At 34.5% G+C, this 16,552-nt stretch overlaps 1 pseudogene; it reads right to left on the bottom strand.

Moving 5' to 3' along the window:
- Window positions 1-5,219: 5,219 nt before the first annotated feature.
- On the bottom strand, window positions 5,220-8,222 carry LOC132270365 (1-aminocyclopropane-1-carboxylate oxidase homolog 4-like; annotated as a pseudogene).
- Between the last annotated feature and the right edge of the window lie 8,330 nt (window positions 8,223-16,552).

The following is a 16,552-nucleotide window of genomic DNA, read 5'->3' as shown; positions in this document are numbered from 1 at the left end:
CATAATCAAGTGACTAATGAGGGAAATGAATGTGTTGCAACAATGTTGTGTGTATAAAAGACATTCAATTGGTAAGGGTGACTCAACAAGTGCAAATTGTCTCAATCAACATGTGTGAGGCCACAATACATCTATTGGTAGAGGAATATATTGTCTAGACATCATGTGAAGAGAACAAAATATTAAATCAAGTCATTAAACATTTCATTAAGCTCATAGTCCAAGCAATCCATAAGGATGACTTAGTTAAACATGCATTATCTAAACATCATGTGAGAGGCCACAATTTATCTATTGGGAGAGGAATAAATTGTCTAAACACATGTGAAAGATACAACATATCATAACTAGTCATTAATCATTCATTAAGCTCACAATCCACATACAACACAATATTAGAGGAATATGCCATTTGGACTCACAAGCATGGAACATCAAACATCAAGAGTAGATTGTCCTCCCATCTAACATTACACTATCACTACACTAAATCTACACTACTAGCATGAAAATAAAGCTATCTAGACTAGGGGAGAGGCACAAGCCATCAAGAATAGACATAAACCATCAAATGAACCAAAATAGCATTCATTAAGCATATCATCTTGATAATCTCTAGATCTATAGCATCAATACACATAGACATGCATCAAAAACACTAAATCTAGAGATAAGCACATGAATATCCTACTCTAGCATACATAGACATATGGGTAGAATAGAATAGTCAATTGGAAGCATTAAACCATACAAACCATGAAATAATCAAGATTTATATATACATGAATATCAAGATGTATCATACAACACTAATCCCTCAATAAATACACAAGATTAGAGTATAGAAAGCATGCTTGGGGCTAACTCTAGCCCCAAGAGGATGTCTAGACACTCATGGTAGTGATGATCCAACCCTCAAGGGCTAACTCCATGGCTGCTCCTTGTTGGTGAAGATCTCCTCCAATGGTGCTCTAGCTTCCCTCCTTCCTTCCTCTCCAAGAATAGCCTCCAAGATGATTTTCAATGTGTGACAAGAGACTCTAGACTCCTCTCCAAAAAGTGTATCATATTCCTTATATAGGTAGGTCAAATACACCCTATGATGAGCTGTGGTCGTGCAAGGCATATTCTCCAATGATTGGGTAAAGGACGGAATAAATGAGCTGGACTTTAACTTTTTCTCGCTGGAGGAAGTTCGATCGATCGAACCTTAACTTGGATCGATCGAAGATGGGTTCGATCGATCGAACTGCATCTTGGATCGATCGAAGTGGTCTGACTCCTCCGAATAAGGACAAGGCTGAGATATTTCGAAGATATTTATGGGGAAAAGGACAAAAGTGGTTGGTAGGCGTACAGCTGTGGATAAGATCAATCATTTGAATAGGACAAAATAGGGTTCGATCGATCGAAGGTGATGTTGGATCGATCGAACTTGGTATTTCAGCAAAGGCTAAGGTTGGATCTATCGAGAAGTACTGTGATCGATCATAGATGTTCGATCGATCGAACTCTAAGTTGGATCGATCGAACTTTTCAGCTGCACAACTTTGATTCCTTTTTACTCCTTTCTTTCTCCACTTTGCTCCCTCCTTTGGTTTATCTCAGGATTGCTTCAATTAAGCTCTTATTTGGCTGAGTTAGCTCAATTTTGGGATTAGTGCCTGAAAATATAAATAACACGTAATAAGTCTAAAACGGCAAAGTAAGATAGATAAAGGTACTAGAATGCTTAAGCTTAACGGGTTTAAATGCGCACTTTTCAGTGCTCATCACATATCAATCCCCCATTGTGCAAATGGCCTTGGGTTTGCCATTGCATACAGATCTTCAGCTGGCTGATGTTTTATTGAACCGTATCGCTGACATTTATCGCATCTTCTGGCATATTCCTCGGCATTCCGAGCCAGGTATGGCCAAAAGTAGCCTTGACTTAAGACCTTATGTGCGAGGGATCGTCCATCGGAATGGTTGCCACAATCTCCATCGTGGACTTGCTTCAATATTTCGAGGGCCTCAGTAGAGCTTAAGCACTTTAAGTAAGGACCTGAAAAGGATTTTCTATACAATTGGTTATTAATAATTGAATATTTGGCTGTAGCAAACCTTATTTTTCTAGCCTCTGCTTTCCGGTTCAAAAAGGTCCCGTGTTTGAGGTAACTCTCCAACGGGTCCATCCAACACGGTTCTCATGGAATTTCTGGGATCACCATTATCTGCAGTTGAAGATTCATGCTTGGTTCATCCAAATTGTCAATAGGTACTATCCGGACCAAATCCTCATTTGAGCAGGATGCCACTATAGCTAGCTTATCCGCTTCGGAGTTCTCTTCTCTTGGTAGAAATTCGATTTGATCGAATCCACACGTAGCACTCTCTACAGCCTCCTTGTATGCTTTCATTCTTTCTTCTTTGAGCTGGTACTTTCCTGTCACCTGATTCACAATGAGTTGTGAGTCACTAAAACATTTTAGACATTTTACCTGGAGCTGGTTTGCCAACCGAAGTCCAGCGAGCAAAGCCTCATACTCGACTTCATTGTTGGTGGCTAGAAAGTTCAAGCGGATTGATTGCTACAGCTTGGTTCCCTCGGGGGCTACAATAATGACTCCGGCTCCTGCACTAATTTGGTTTAAAGAACCATCTACCTGAAGTTCCCACTGTGGTTCAAGAAACTCGGGTTCTTCGGACTTATCTTTATACTCTAGGAGAAAATCGGCCAGTGCCTGTCCTTTGTGTGACACCTTTGGTTTAGAAGCTATATCAAAAGAACTAAGTTCGATTGCCCATTTGGTGATTCTTCCAAACAGGTCTCGCTTGGAAAGAATAACTCGCATGGGGTTATTTGTGAGTAACACAATGCGATGAGACTCAAAATAGTGCCGAAGCTTTCTCTTCGCATATACTAAGGCTAGTATGATCTTTTATGCTTTGTTATATCGTATTTCAGCATCTGTCATCGTCTTACTTGTGTAGAAGACTGGGTATTGATCTTTCCTTCCTCTCGGATAAGTATGGCACTTGTGGCTATGCCGGAGATTGCTAAATACATTATGAGGTTTCACCAGGCTTCGCAGTAGACAAAATTAAAGGTTTAGTCATGTAGTACTTTAATTGAGTAAGAGCTTCTTGCTACTGAGGTCCCCATACATATATATTTTTTGACCTTGTAGCATCAAAGAATGGTTTACATGGATGACCTTCACTTGATTTCCTTCTACATTCCGAGGATTGACCTCCCTCGGCCTTGCCTATTCTTTTGGTGCAAGGTAATCTGCCAGATCTCCCCTGGTTATCATGTTTTCCACTTGCCGCCTAAGGGATCTGCAATCGTTGGATGTATGCCCATAATCCCTGTGGTAGGCACAGTGTTTGCTTTTGTCCCTTTGCTCTAGGGGCTGCCTCATTGGTTGAGGGGTTGTAAATCTTATTTTGTTCTCTTGGAATAGCCGAGCCAGTGTGGTACGAAGAGGTGTGAACCTCCCCTCGGTATTTTGTCTCTTCTCAGGTATCTGGACGACTGGTGCTGAGGCATACTGGCTTCTTTGACTTTTTAAACTTGAAGCTTTTCCCGAGGCTTATTTTCTACCGTGACGAGGGTAGCATGTTGCGCTCAGTGGGCTATATTCTCCTCAAGTCGAATGTAAATTTGTGCCCTAACATTGAGAGTTTACATGTCCAGAGGGGAATATTTGACTAGAGAGGTATGAAACTTGGTTCCCTGGATCATACCGATCTTGAATGTTTCTATAGCAGTCTCAGGATGACAATTTGCTATCTCCGAGGCTTCCATGTTAAACCTGGACAGGAAATCCTGTAACGTTTCTCCTCTCTTTTTCCTTACAATGAAAAGACTAGTGATGGTCTTCTTCTGCTTTTTGTTTCTGCAATATTGTGCTAGGAACATGGCGCACAAAGTTTCGTAGTTCAGAATGGACTTGTGCGGCCTATTCTTGAACCATTCCAATGCGGCCCCCGTTAGACTAGTTAGGAAGACCTTACACATGAATGCATCGTTGTGATTGTCTAGAGCCATCTTCTGCGAATAGTGATCAAGATAACGGGAAGGATCTCCTGTGCCATCAAACTGAGTAAAGGAAGGCATAGTAAATTTCTTAGGTCTGTCAACATAGTATATATGATCAGTAAATGGAGCCTTCACCAGAGAGGCCTTATGCACTCTAGCCATCTTGGCAGGCGTTTGAACCCTTAAGAGCTTCTTCTCATCAAAGGCCTTTTAGATACCAACGTCATCCGGAATGCCATTAGTCCACATTGTAAGCTTACGGCTGGATTCGGCCTGTTCGTCTTGCGCGCGATGAGGATGATTGTCTAAAGCGACCACCTCGGTTCTCGTCCTCTGCTCTTACTGAACCTCGTTAGACCGAACCTTATTAGGCTGAACCTCATTGGCTTGAGGTTTATTAACAAGAGGAATATAGTGATTGGGGGGACGTCCCGCTGCATCACTTGGTGGTGGCTGTGGTGCTATATGTGCCATAGTTGCTTGGAGAGCATCGTTCCTCTGCTGAAGCAACGTAATCTGGCCATGCTGGCGTCATTCGCTTAACGAAGTGTCTCAAATTGGTGCAAGAACTCTTCTCGCATCTTTTGCATTAACTCCATCTATTGATCAGCTGTTGCTATAGATCCTGTGATTGACATTCCTGATCGTAGTAACATAAACGACTTGAATCACTCATGGGATTATATTTCTATACGATTCCCACAGATGGCGCTAAAGTGTAGGTGAAAATGTTCACTTAACTAAAAAATTTAAAAGAATAAATATAACTCACTTAAGAAAAAATAACAATTAACAAGAATTATTCAGAGAAAAACGTATATTGCTCGATGATCTTTATTGGAGGTATATGCCTCTATTTATATACAAAAAGATGACCAAATTATGGTAGGACTCTTCTTGCTTGTCCTCCAGTCCATTCCATATATAATTCTTTCGTTCTATAATTCTTTCCATGCCAGACTTTTCTTTTGTAAAACTTTCCTTCTATAGAATCCTTTCATTAGTAGGACTTGATCAATCTTTAATAAATTTGGGTCGAATACAACTTGGGCCGGCTAGCTTTTTAACGGGCCGAAAGTTCAACATTAGCGGCCTTGGGCTGATAGTGGCTTTTACTTGGGCTTGATCAAGTCTGTTACACATGGTTACTGATTGAGAAAACTTCTATACCAAGGGAATTGATACCAAATCTCTAATAGATAAAATCACAATATGTATAAAAGTTTTCTAAGAACTCTTGAGTGGTGAAATTGCGGTATATAGCTAGTTTCTCCGGCGTCAACAATTCTGGTAGAGGTCTATATTAGCTAGGTTCTTTCCACTTGGTAAGGTTGAAAAACATGACGATAAAGATACAAAGCTCCTTAGAGGAGTTGGCCACCACCCTGTGTTGAACACTTCTTTACTCCCCGTTGGACACTATCTGCATTTAAAAACAAATTAAAAGGTTTCAGCATATTATATATGGAAAAGTGCAAAAAAAAATCCTAAACTATTGGGAAACTTGCAACTAACCCTCTACACTATCAAAATTGCAAAAAACCCCTGAACCATACAAATTTGTTGCAGATCACTCTATCCAGCAACCGGCCATCCAAAAATGAGCGTGTGATTCTCACGCGATAGACAAACTGAAATTTTTGGACAATAATGCCCTTTCATATGTGACAATACCAAATTGTCCTATAACCACCACCACCACCACCACCATCTGCAACCACCAACATAACCACCACCACCGTTCCTCTTGCCATTACCACTGCAATCAAAACCAAGAGTGAGAACAACCACCACCGGAGTAATAATGAACCTTAACCCAATTTCATGCACACACACACACACACACATATATACAAGGAATAGATCTGAAAAACATTGGGGCAAATTTTTGTATGGAGGTGTTAGTGTTGTTGTAGTGGTCGTGACAGGGGATTGAGGGAGGGGAAGATGGACCTAGTGGAAGTGGTGGTGCTGTTGTGGCGACAGCGACGAGGCCATAGCCTTCCTCTCCACCACCAGCCGCCATCATCCGAAGCCAAGCTTGCAGCCGTTCAGCCCCGCTGGCCACCATCAAACCCAATCACGGCCGAGCTTTTTCATAGCAACCCATCACCGGAATTGCGACTTCTTTAGTCGCTGATCGCTGTCATCCCGAACCAGCCGTTTCCACCGGTCGAGCACACCGCCGTCCGTGTTCCAAGCAGCACCGTAAGCTCACCAACGAGCTTTGCCTCATCTGCAGACCTCCCCGTTCCGAGCTCACCGCCGCCTCCATCACAGCCGATACCTTCAAAGTCGAGCTAACCGCCGTGAGTTCACTATCACAGCCTGCTGCTCACCGCCCCAAGCTCTCCACGACCAAGCCAATAGCCAAGCTCTCGACAGTCGACCGATTCTTACCCGCCGTCTATCTCCACCAACCTCGCCGGTCAAAGCTCCACCATCCGAGCTAACACCCAAGCTCTCCATAGTCGATCGATTCTTGCTCGGTATCCATTTCTACCAACCTCGCTGGTCAGAACTCCACCATTCGAGCTCTCTGCCATCGTTTCCACAGCCACAGCCAAGCCCTCCCTTATTCGTCGACTTTCGATTCAATCCAGCCAAGCTCACCACCGATGCAACACCGCCCCAAGCTCTCCACGACTAAGCCAACAGCCAAGCTTTCCTAAATCAAGCCTCTCCTCTTTGGTGTCTACAATTTGAGTTTTGAAAGGGGAAAGAGAGAGAACAGGGCAGCCCACGCGACAGACAAACTGAATTAATAAGGGTAAATCAGACTTTTTATTTTTCTGGTTAAGTCAGTCGCTGGAATGGACTGAAATGCAACAAATTCATAGTTCAGAGGGGTTTTTAATAGTTCAGGGAGTTAGTTGCAGTTTGCCAATAGTTCAAGAGTTTTTTTTGCACGTTTCCCTATTATATATATGTATGTATACATGCATGTAATTAATTTTACCAGGTAATATATATGTGTATGCATGAATGAAATATAATATAATTTTATTAATATACATAAAATATAAAAAAATGAAAGAATAATTTGAACACTTGTGTAATTATTAAGTATTCCGGTCACAAGGAGTCATATGAGCATAAAGCAGTCCTTAACACATTCCATAAAAAATATTAAATATTATTATTTTCAAATTAAAAAATATAATTAGAAGGTGCTCTAATTGATTAATGTACATAAATTTCTAAAGGGAACAATAGAAACTTCTCTACTAATTAATATTAATAACTCTGAAATTTATAAATTTCTATATTTTGATTTTCTAATGCAGAAAATTGAAATATCTGTGTGGAGTATATATTTTACCTGAAGAAAGTCCCCAATGTTACCATTCAAAAAAAAAAAAAAAGTCCCCAATGTTAATTATCAACCCTCCGGGAAGAGGTTTGACGTCCACCCACTCCTCACCATGCTTGACTTACAAACCATGCACCTGGTTCTACAACAAGACTGTCATAAACGTAGGATCAGTGTGTAATGTAATCCCCACCGTCAGATCAGGTCAGGACGGTAAGGGTAGCAGTGGCCGAGAAACACCCTGGCATCAGAAAAAGTCAACTCTTTAAACTTGGCAGCGTCCAACCCTAACCCTTCACACAGTAACTCCGTTACCGTCTCACCTACCATCTTCGCATGGATGTCCCACTCGACCACCTCCCTCCGGCACACCACCGGTATCTCCTCCGAGTTGGGTGGCTCCGGCCCCGTCCACACCTGCAGCGAATCATGCCAGCTAGCTGCCTTAGAACGATACAAATCATTATTGCTCGTGTACACGACACCGCGTCCCTCTTCACGCTTGTAGTGCTTCGCCTTCACCTCCGGTGGCTGGTAGTGGAAGGCCTTGATGGCGGCGATGGTCTCGTCTAGCACGGAGACTGGCAAGCCGTGGTTGATCACCTGGAAGAATCCCCAGGTTTTGGCGGCTTCTCGGATTTGTTGGACAATCTTTAGCCTATGAAGCTCGGATTTTATGCCTGAGAGATCGACGAGAGGGATTCCGGTGCAAGTGGAAGAAGATTTGAGATTGGGGAGGGTTTCGGGAGGGTGTAGGAAGAAGCTAGGGATGGTGGTGATGCCGGAATCAGAAAGACCTTTGACGCCCATTTTCGACTGGTCGAACTCTTTCATTTGCTTCATCCTCTCATAACCCACGGTTGCAAAGCTTGAAGAAGCCATCTTCCAGCTTACACTAGTACAGTGACTATGTGTGTGTAATGACTAATTTTTCCTACTTTTTTTATGCAATAGCAGTTCCTTGTTATGATATATATAGACTATCGTGAACATGTTCTAGAAGTTGTGGGGTCGACATATTTAGGCCTTTACGGGGAGCTTTTAATTTTTAAAATTCTTTACATTGAATCGGCTTTAAAAATTATATTTTGATGAAAATAATTTAAAACAAAAAAGTTTTTTGCTATATGAATTCTTTGAAGTTCTTTTAATTATCAATATAATTTAACTTGACAATTATATCCTTAATAATTCATGAATAATAGCATAGAGTTGACTTGAGATGTACAAATAGGGGAAGGAAAAAAAATAAAAAAAATTAAAGCGATGGAGTGAAATTGTTTATGATACATTAATGATTAATTGACATAGTAATGATCAAGATATACAAATTTACCCAATCTAGATGATAGAATTTTTTTTTTTCCTTAATAAAAGTTGAAAGAGATTGTGGAAAAAGAAAAGGAAAGAAAAATAAAATGAAAGAGAGAGATGGCAACAAATAAATTACTTTAATAGTGGAACGGTAGCCTTAAAAAAAAAAAAATTATATATATATATATATTGTGAGAAAGAAAAGTTATTTAGAATTCTACATAGGGTTGAATTTTAGATGAGAGTTCATAAATCCTGAAACTCTTTAGGCTTTGAAGTTAAATGGGAGTTGATAGTAATTTTTCCTGCAACTAATGTCATTATTTTTCCTTTGTTGAATTAATTATTTTTCAAAAATATTTTTTTTAGTAAAGATCTGTGAAATTTTGCTCAACATTTAAAAATTTATTTTTTAGTTTTTATTTTTTATTTTTGGGTAGAGAATGAATGAAGAAGATGATACAGAAAGAGAAAGAGAAAAGTTTGCAATGCAATTCAGAAATAGAAATAGGTTAAATAATGGACAATATAGGAATTTTATATTTATTACTTAAAAAAAGTGTGTAACTTGCGGGAAGTCGATTAGGAAGCATGTTTTATTAGCTTTGGTCAATCAGGCTTCTAAACCACTGAAACTTTTTAAAAGTGCATTTTCAAAAATTTTACCAAACGCTATTTATTATCGGCAAATGACTTTCTAGGCTTAGAAGCCCGTTTTGAGACTACAAAAAGCCTAGCCAAACACACCCTAAGTGTTGTGCACCAATTATATGAGTTATGTGGTACTGTGTGGGAAGCTATAATTGGAGGCCTAATTTGTCAACTAGAGATAGAGAGAAAGGCACGGGAAAATTTGAGTGAAAAATTTGTGTATAAGTATCTGTGTGATGGTCTGAGTTAGACACACCGAAAAGTGAAGAAAAAATAGAAAGCTCATCTCTCTTCTCGTTCCTTCTCATCTCTTATGTTTTAGACTTCTTACTTTATATTTGTTCTATATTTATAAAACGTTATCAATACGAGACTCTGCTAACTGAGAAAAAAAATTTATTTTTCTTTCTCACTTCAAAGGGTAAGAAAAATAATAATTTATATTAAAATGTTCTAGTTCATACTTTATAGATAATTAAAATTATTGAGCCTAAAGTCTCACAAATTCTTATTTATTTATTTATATTATAATATTTTAGTTCATTCTTTCCTAAAAAATAAATTGTTGAGCCTGAAGTCTCGCAAATACTAAATTATTTATATTTAATGATTTTTGCAATACATATATATATATATATACACACACACTCTTCGTGAGCCTGAAGTAAATTTGTTAGCCTGAAGTCCAAGTGAATCTGAAGTTTTTTGACCTTAAGTCTATGATTACACACACACACATATATATATATATGTTCACATTTTGACTTTTTGTATGTTTAGTTAATTTTTATTACACTTTTGACTATTCTGACTTTTTGTATGTTTAGTTAATTTTTATTACACTTTTGACTATTCTGGCTTTTTGTATGTTTAAAATTTATTGCACTTTTGACTATTACATACGTAAAATTATGCATTTTGATATATGATACATATATGAAAAAGAAGAATTTTGATATATGATACATATATGAAAAAGAAGATTCAAACTGTGGCCTTTTAATGCGTAAGGTGAGTTAACAAGCCACCAAGCCACTTGTTCTGTTGTGAATATAAATTGACTGTTATTTATATATATAATATCACCACTATGCAAATCATATTATAATGACTGCAGTATTTTAATAATCTTAAATTGATTATTCTTTTTATTATGATGCATACCTCAGTTCGATTATGACGAAATAATTCTAACTGTATTATTTTATCATTTATAGTTCCCAAATAATGTCGAATCTTACCAAGTAAATACTTCAGTTTGCAAATTTTATTACTAAACTTTAAAACAGACATGAAATATCCAAACTTCCAAACCCAAAAGCAAAATGAGACTACAAAAACAAAATGTTAGAGACTATTTTGCTGCAATCTAGTTGATCCGTGGCCTCTTGCCTCAGGAAATATCCTCTCTACGGCTTGTTTGAGACATATTAACCCCTTGTGTGGATAGCAAAGAAATACTAGGTATAAATTATCTAGAGAATAACTTGAAGCCTCCATCTCATCAGCATAAAGTGTAGCCTATTCCCTTTTATCGATACTTTCTAAATCATTATCCAAATCATCTTCATAAGCAAAATCATCCCAGAATATGAAAAGTTATTCCTTCCTTTATTTCTTTACTAAGAAATATTGAAGGTAAGCATTATTAAATTTAAACTCTATTATTATATTATTTGACATATAAATGACAGAGTTTACTTAATTAAATTAAATTGGTTACTTTTTGACATAATTAACCTTATTTGGTCTGCTTAAGTTGGGGTAAAACTGAAATTTCTTAAGATTCACATTAAATCCGTGAATTTATTTTCCAAAGTTGTCGAATTCTTGAACAGAATACGCATTTTTTCCTTACATAATTTGTCGAATTGAATATTAAAAACTGGCGATTCTTAAAATGAATTCGCAAATTCAAAATTATGAATTCGCGAATTCAAAAACATGAAAGCGTGAATTTTTGGCGAATTCGCTCTTAAAACGCCAATTCACACGGGAAGATGGAGCGCCAGTGGTTTGAGCGAATTATGTGATTGCTGACCTATTTGATTTCCTATTTCAGCGCTGAATGCGGAAGATGGTAAGTGATTTTAAAAAATAAATGTATTTGATAAAATTTTAGGATACCGCTTAATATTATAAGTACTGTTTAAATTAGGCCAAAATTTTAAGCGAGAAGAGTACTGCTTTTCGCTTATCGTTTATCGGAGAAGACGGTAAGTGATTAGGTTTTAAAATTATTTTTTTAATGACTACTCTACCCTCAAATAATCACGCTCTCTCTTCTAGGCTTCTCTCTGCGTTTTCTATAGGGCTTCTCTCTGCAACTTCTTTAAAATTCTCTTTGTGATTTCTCTCTGTATCTGGAAACAAAGTGAGTTCTCTTGTTGAAAAACTTTCTATATATATTTGGTTGGTTGTTACTTTTTTTATTTTATTTTTTACTTGTGTTAAATCAATTTGAATAGGTAACCAAAAGAGATGTGTTTATAACATCCTACTTTCTTTAATATTTTTAACATTCTTTTCGATACCGCACATAAATATTATATAATCCAAAACCTATATATTTAAATTTTCTATCACTTATTTATATAATAGAATTCTATTGCTGGATAAGAATTCTTTTTCACGTACTTTCTTCGTAACACCCTTCTCAATACCATACATAAACATTATGTAATCCAAAATCAATATATTTTAAATTTTACTTTCTTTAATCTTTGTAATTCCTTTTTCGATATCCTACATAACAAATATTATGTAATGTAAAACCTATATATTTTAAATTTTACTTTATTTAATCTTTATAGCACCCTTTTCGATATCCTACGTAAAAAATATTATGTAATCCAATGTAAGATTATTTATTAATTGTGTGGCCCACATAATTTAGACATGTGATATATTTCATTAATTAGTGGTTAAGTAAATAGATATTAGATTAATATTATATTATTTGGTCAACCTATAATTTACCTTTTTGGTAATTAATTATTGGAGAAGTGTTTTTCTATTTATTCCTTACTTTGATGAAAAATGGAATTAAAGTGCATATTCCCATCAATTATATACGCTAATGAAATAACACGTATAATGTTTATGTGTGCAAAAGGTTAAGAGAGAGAAATCAGTTTCCATACGTTTTGGCTATTGTTTGTACTTACAGTTTATCACGTTGTTCGTTTTGCCAAAAAAAAGATCTTAGTGTTTGGCTTGATCTCTATTGGATTTGCAACTACAGATCGAGGTATTTATATCTAACTATATTTATTTATGCATTATAGGAATGTGAGAATAATAAAATTCTAAGATTATGGGATTCATATTTATTTGTAATTAATGATTTGCACGAATAATTAAAGTTTACATGTGGTATCAGAGCTTGAGGTTTAGGGACTCATTATTTTTCTTTAACGTTGCACAAATAATATTTAATATATAATGATGATTGCATGATTGAATAATTAATGTATTGTTTTCAATCCGCATTGTGGATATGTTTTGATCAGTATTTTTCGTGAGTTTGTTTAGATCAAGTTTTGTGCGCTGATTTTGGTTTCCATACATAGATTTCCGAATTTTATGTAATTGCATGAAAATCAATTACTTAATGATGCATGTATGCACATGTATAATAAGATGAAGAAGTTTACATGATTTTAAAAAGGAATATGTGTATTATTATATACTAATTTTAATATCATTATGGATAAATTTTGTAGGCACCAAACTAACTTGGATATCTTGATTTTCGAACCTGATTTAATTGTTGAAAGTTTTAATGGCAGCTTGTTGCTATTTGAAAGAAGCTCACTGTTTTATCAATTATTGTCCGATGATATGAACGATTTTATTTTTAATTATTTGAAAAATAATAAATAATTAAATACATAAAGTATATATATTTATTTATTTTATTATAAATTAAAATTTTTAGAATAATGTGTGAGTCTAGAAATTTGACTTTATTGGACATGAAATAAGTTATTATTTAGTACCCAAACATACATACATGATGGAGAATCAATTTTAAATTGATTCAATTGTGATCTTTAAGTCTGAAAATAAAAATAATATATTTTATTGTGTATATAGAGTATAAAGATTTTTTTATTAAATTTTTGGACTATTAAGTTTCTGGGATCGAACCTACCTAAATTTGGATCATTAATATGAGTATGTGTGTATAATGTTAAATGGGAAAATTAATAATAACTCAATCACTAATTAATTTAATATTCATATTATGTGAGGGTTAGTAGCCACCAAAGTGACCTAACCATAATGATTGATGAATATTAATTTTAGGAGTAAACATAATTAATGATGAATTAGTTGCTAGCTAATTTAATATTCATATTATGTAAATGTCGGTAGCTACCAAAGTCGTCCAACCATAATGGTTAATGGATATTAATTTTAGTAGTAGATATAATTGCAATATTTTATGAATTATGATACTTGTGATTTTTTGTGGTATTCTTGAATATTGAGTTTATTTAATTATGAGAAATAATTCTCGAAAGGGAATTAATTTTCAAGTGATTAAATAAAAATTAAGGGGTTGTATGTGTTTTTTAATTAGGTAGATATAGGATATCTAAAGGTAATTTATCTGTTTAATTAAATAATGCATCACCAATAAAGATATACATATAAATACAAATAAGTATCATTATTAGTATTTTATAGTTGCCACCCAAAGGAGTACTATAGTTATACATTGTATTTATATTTTAAGTTATATATACATGTTGTTAACTCAAAGTATTATTGTTGTGAGCATTTTATCTTATTATGTTTCTTTATTACATTCCTTAATTCGCATATTATATCTGTTTTGATTCTCAATAGGACTGACTTCTCATAATGGAATGAGTTAATTAAGTTCAAAATTTAGGTGTACTAGATCTTGATTTAGCATTTTAAATTGAGAAACTTACTGTTATTACTAATGAAGATAGTGAAGAAGAAAAGATTCTCCATAAAGCTTAGGAGAGATCGAACAGATTAAGTATTATAATTATGCGAATATTTGTTCCCCATAGTGATAATGCTATAGAATATTTAACTAAAAAAATATTTTCGTATTGTAGATAAATATGTAAAACGAAAATTATTGATTGATATCACTATTATGCATTTTTTTTGTTGGTACTCGTACCATATATGAACATAATCTTGAGATGACTAATATTGCTACAAAATTGAGAACCTTAGGGATGATTGTGGATGAGAATTTTCTCGTTCAATTTATTCTCAATTTCTTGTCTACTCAGTATGGGTCATTTTGAATTAACACTATTAAGACAAGTGAAAAGTGAATTAATTGACCATTATGTTAATTTAGGAGGAGACAAGATTTAAGTAGTAAGGTAATCATTATATTCATCTGATGACTCAAGAAGTTAGAAAGAAATTTGGGAATAAGCCTGAAAAGGCATTAAGTGGACAACACCCAAAATTAAAAGATTTAGGTCAATCTACTAAAAGAAAGGAATGTAATAATGGAAAAGTATCATTTATGTATTGAACACTTTTAGAAAGATTACATGAAATATAAAGAATGATTCGAAAAGAAAAGCAAGTCTTTTGACTTTTGTATATTTCGAATTACTTATTGACATTCTTTCTAATACATGATAGGTTGACTTAAGTACTAATATTTATATTTTTAATAGATGTAAGAATTACTTATGGCCTAAACCATAAATTCAAATAAAAATTTCTTATTTATAAGAATTGAGAAAAAGTTTTGTTAAAACCATTGAGACATTTTGTTTAATTTTAAAGAGTGAATTTTATTTAAATTGTTTTAAACTCTTTATATTTCTTCAATTTTTCATAATTTGATTTTATTTCAAAACTCTATGTTAATGGTTTTTTTCTTCAAATTTGATAATGATATTTATTTAAAAAATTATAATTTGTGAGTTATGGTATTCTTGTTGATGATTTCTGTAAATTCAAACTTGATAGTTTATTTATTAAAACCCTTTTGACCCTGCATTATAATGTTAGAATTAAGCGTAACTCAATTAATAAAAATTCATTTATCTTGTGGCATATAAGACTAGGTCAATATCCAGTAAATGATTAGGAAGATTTAGTAAATGATAGGATACTTTTGAATCTAGATTTACTGATTTTGTTGTGTGTGTGGATTGTATTAAGGGTAAATAAATCAAACACACAAAGAAATGAGCCACAAGAAGTACGGAGTTTCTTGAAATTATTAATACAGACATTTGTAGACCTTCTGATGTTCCATCTTCTTTTGTTGTATAAAAAATCTCAAGTAGTAAATACTCTTGAAGTATACATAATTGAGGTTGAAAGGCAACTAGATAGAAAAGTGAAAATCATAAGGTCATGTAGAGGTGGTGAATATTATGAAAAGTATAATGAAACGGGTTAATACTCTAACCGTTTGTTAAACTCCTTGAAATATATGGCATTTATACTCAATACATTATATTAGGCATGCCACAACAGAAGCGTATAGTTAAAAGGCGTAATCATACTCTTATGAATATGGTTATGAATATGTTAAGTAATTTCTTGTTACCCATAATCTAAAGGGTACAAGTTTTACCATCCTAAATATAGTGCGAGAATTGTTGAAGCCGGAAATGTCAAATTCATTGAGAATGGTGAAGTCGGTGGGAGTAATAAAAATAAGAATGTGATCATTCAAGAAGTTAGGGTACAAATATTTTTACCCATAATTTCTAAGAAAATAATTATTCCTTCAGCTGTTGAACAGTATAACAACGAAGAACAATTGAATGATCAACAGCTCTATGATGAGATTGTCACCAATTAATAGATTATAGAAGAACCACAAGGAATAATATTAAGACAATCTCACAGAGAAATGAGATCTGTTATTCCGGATGACTATATGGTATATTTGCAAGAATTTGATTTTGATTGATTTTCTGAATGGGAGTTTAAAAAAATGAAGTCTATATTGATCAACCTGAAGGTTTCACATTAGAGGGTAAAGAATATATGATCTATAAACTTAAGATGTCAATATATGAACTTAAACAAGCTTTCTGATAATGGTATTTTAAGCTCAATGATACCACTATTTATTTTGGTTGTAAGGAAAACACCGTTGATTAGTGTATATACTATAAGGTTAGTAGGAATAAGTTTATATTTCAGATTCTATATATATTGATGATATTTTGTTTGCTAATAGTGATCTTAATTTATTATATGAAACTAAAAGTTAT

The sequence above is a fragment of the Cornus florida genome, unplaced genomic scaffold (genome assembly GCF_030987335.1).
Source record: "Cornus florida cultivar Cherokee Brave unplaced genomic scaffold, ASM3098733v1 CherokeeBrave_3.0.0_Hap2_Chr08, whole genome shotgun sequence".
Lineage (NCBI taxonomy): Eukaryota > Viridiplantae > Streptophyta > Magnoliopsida > Cornales > Cornaceae > Cornus > Cornus florida.
The sequence above is the reverse complement of the archived record's forward strand: the minus strand, read 5'-3'. Positions and strand labels throughout refer to the sequence as shown.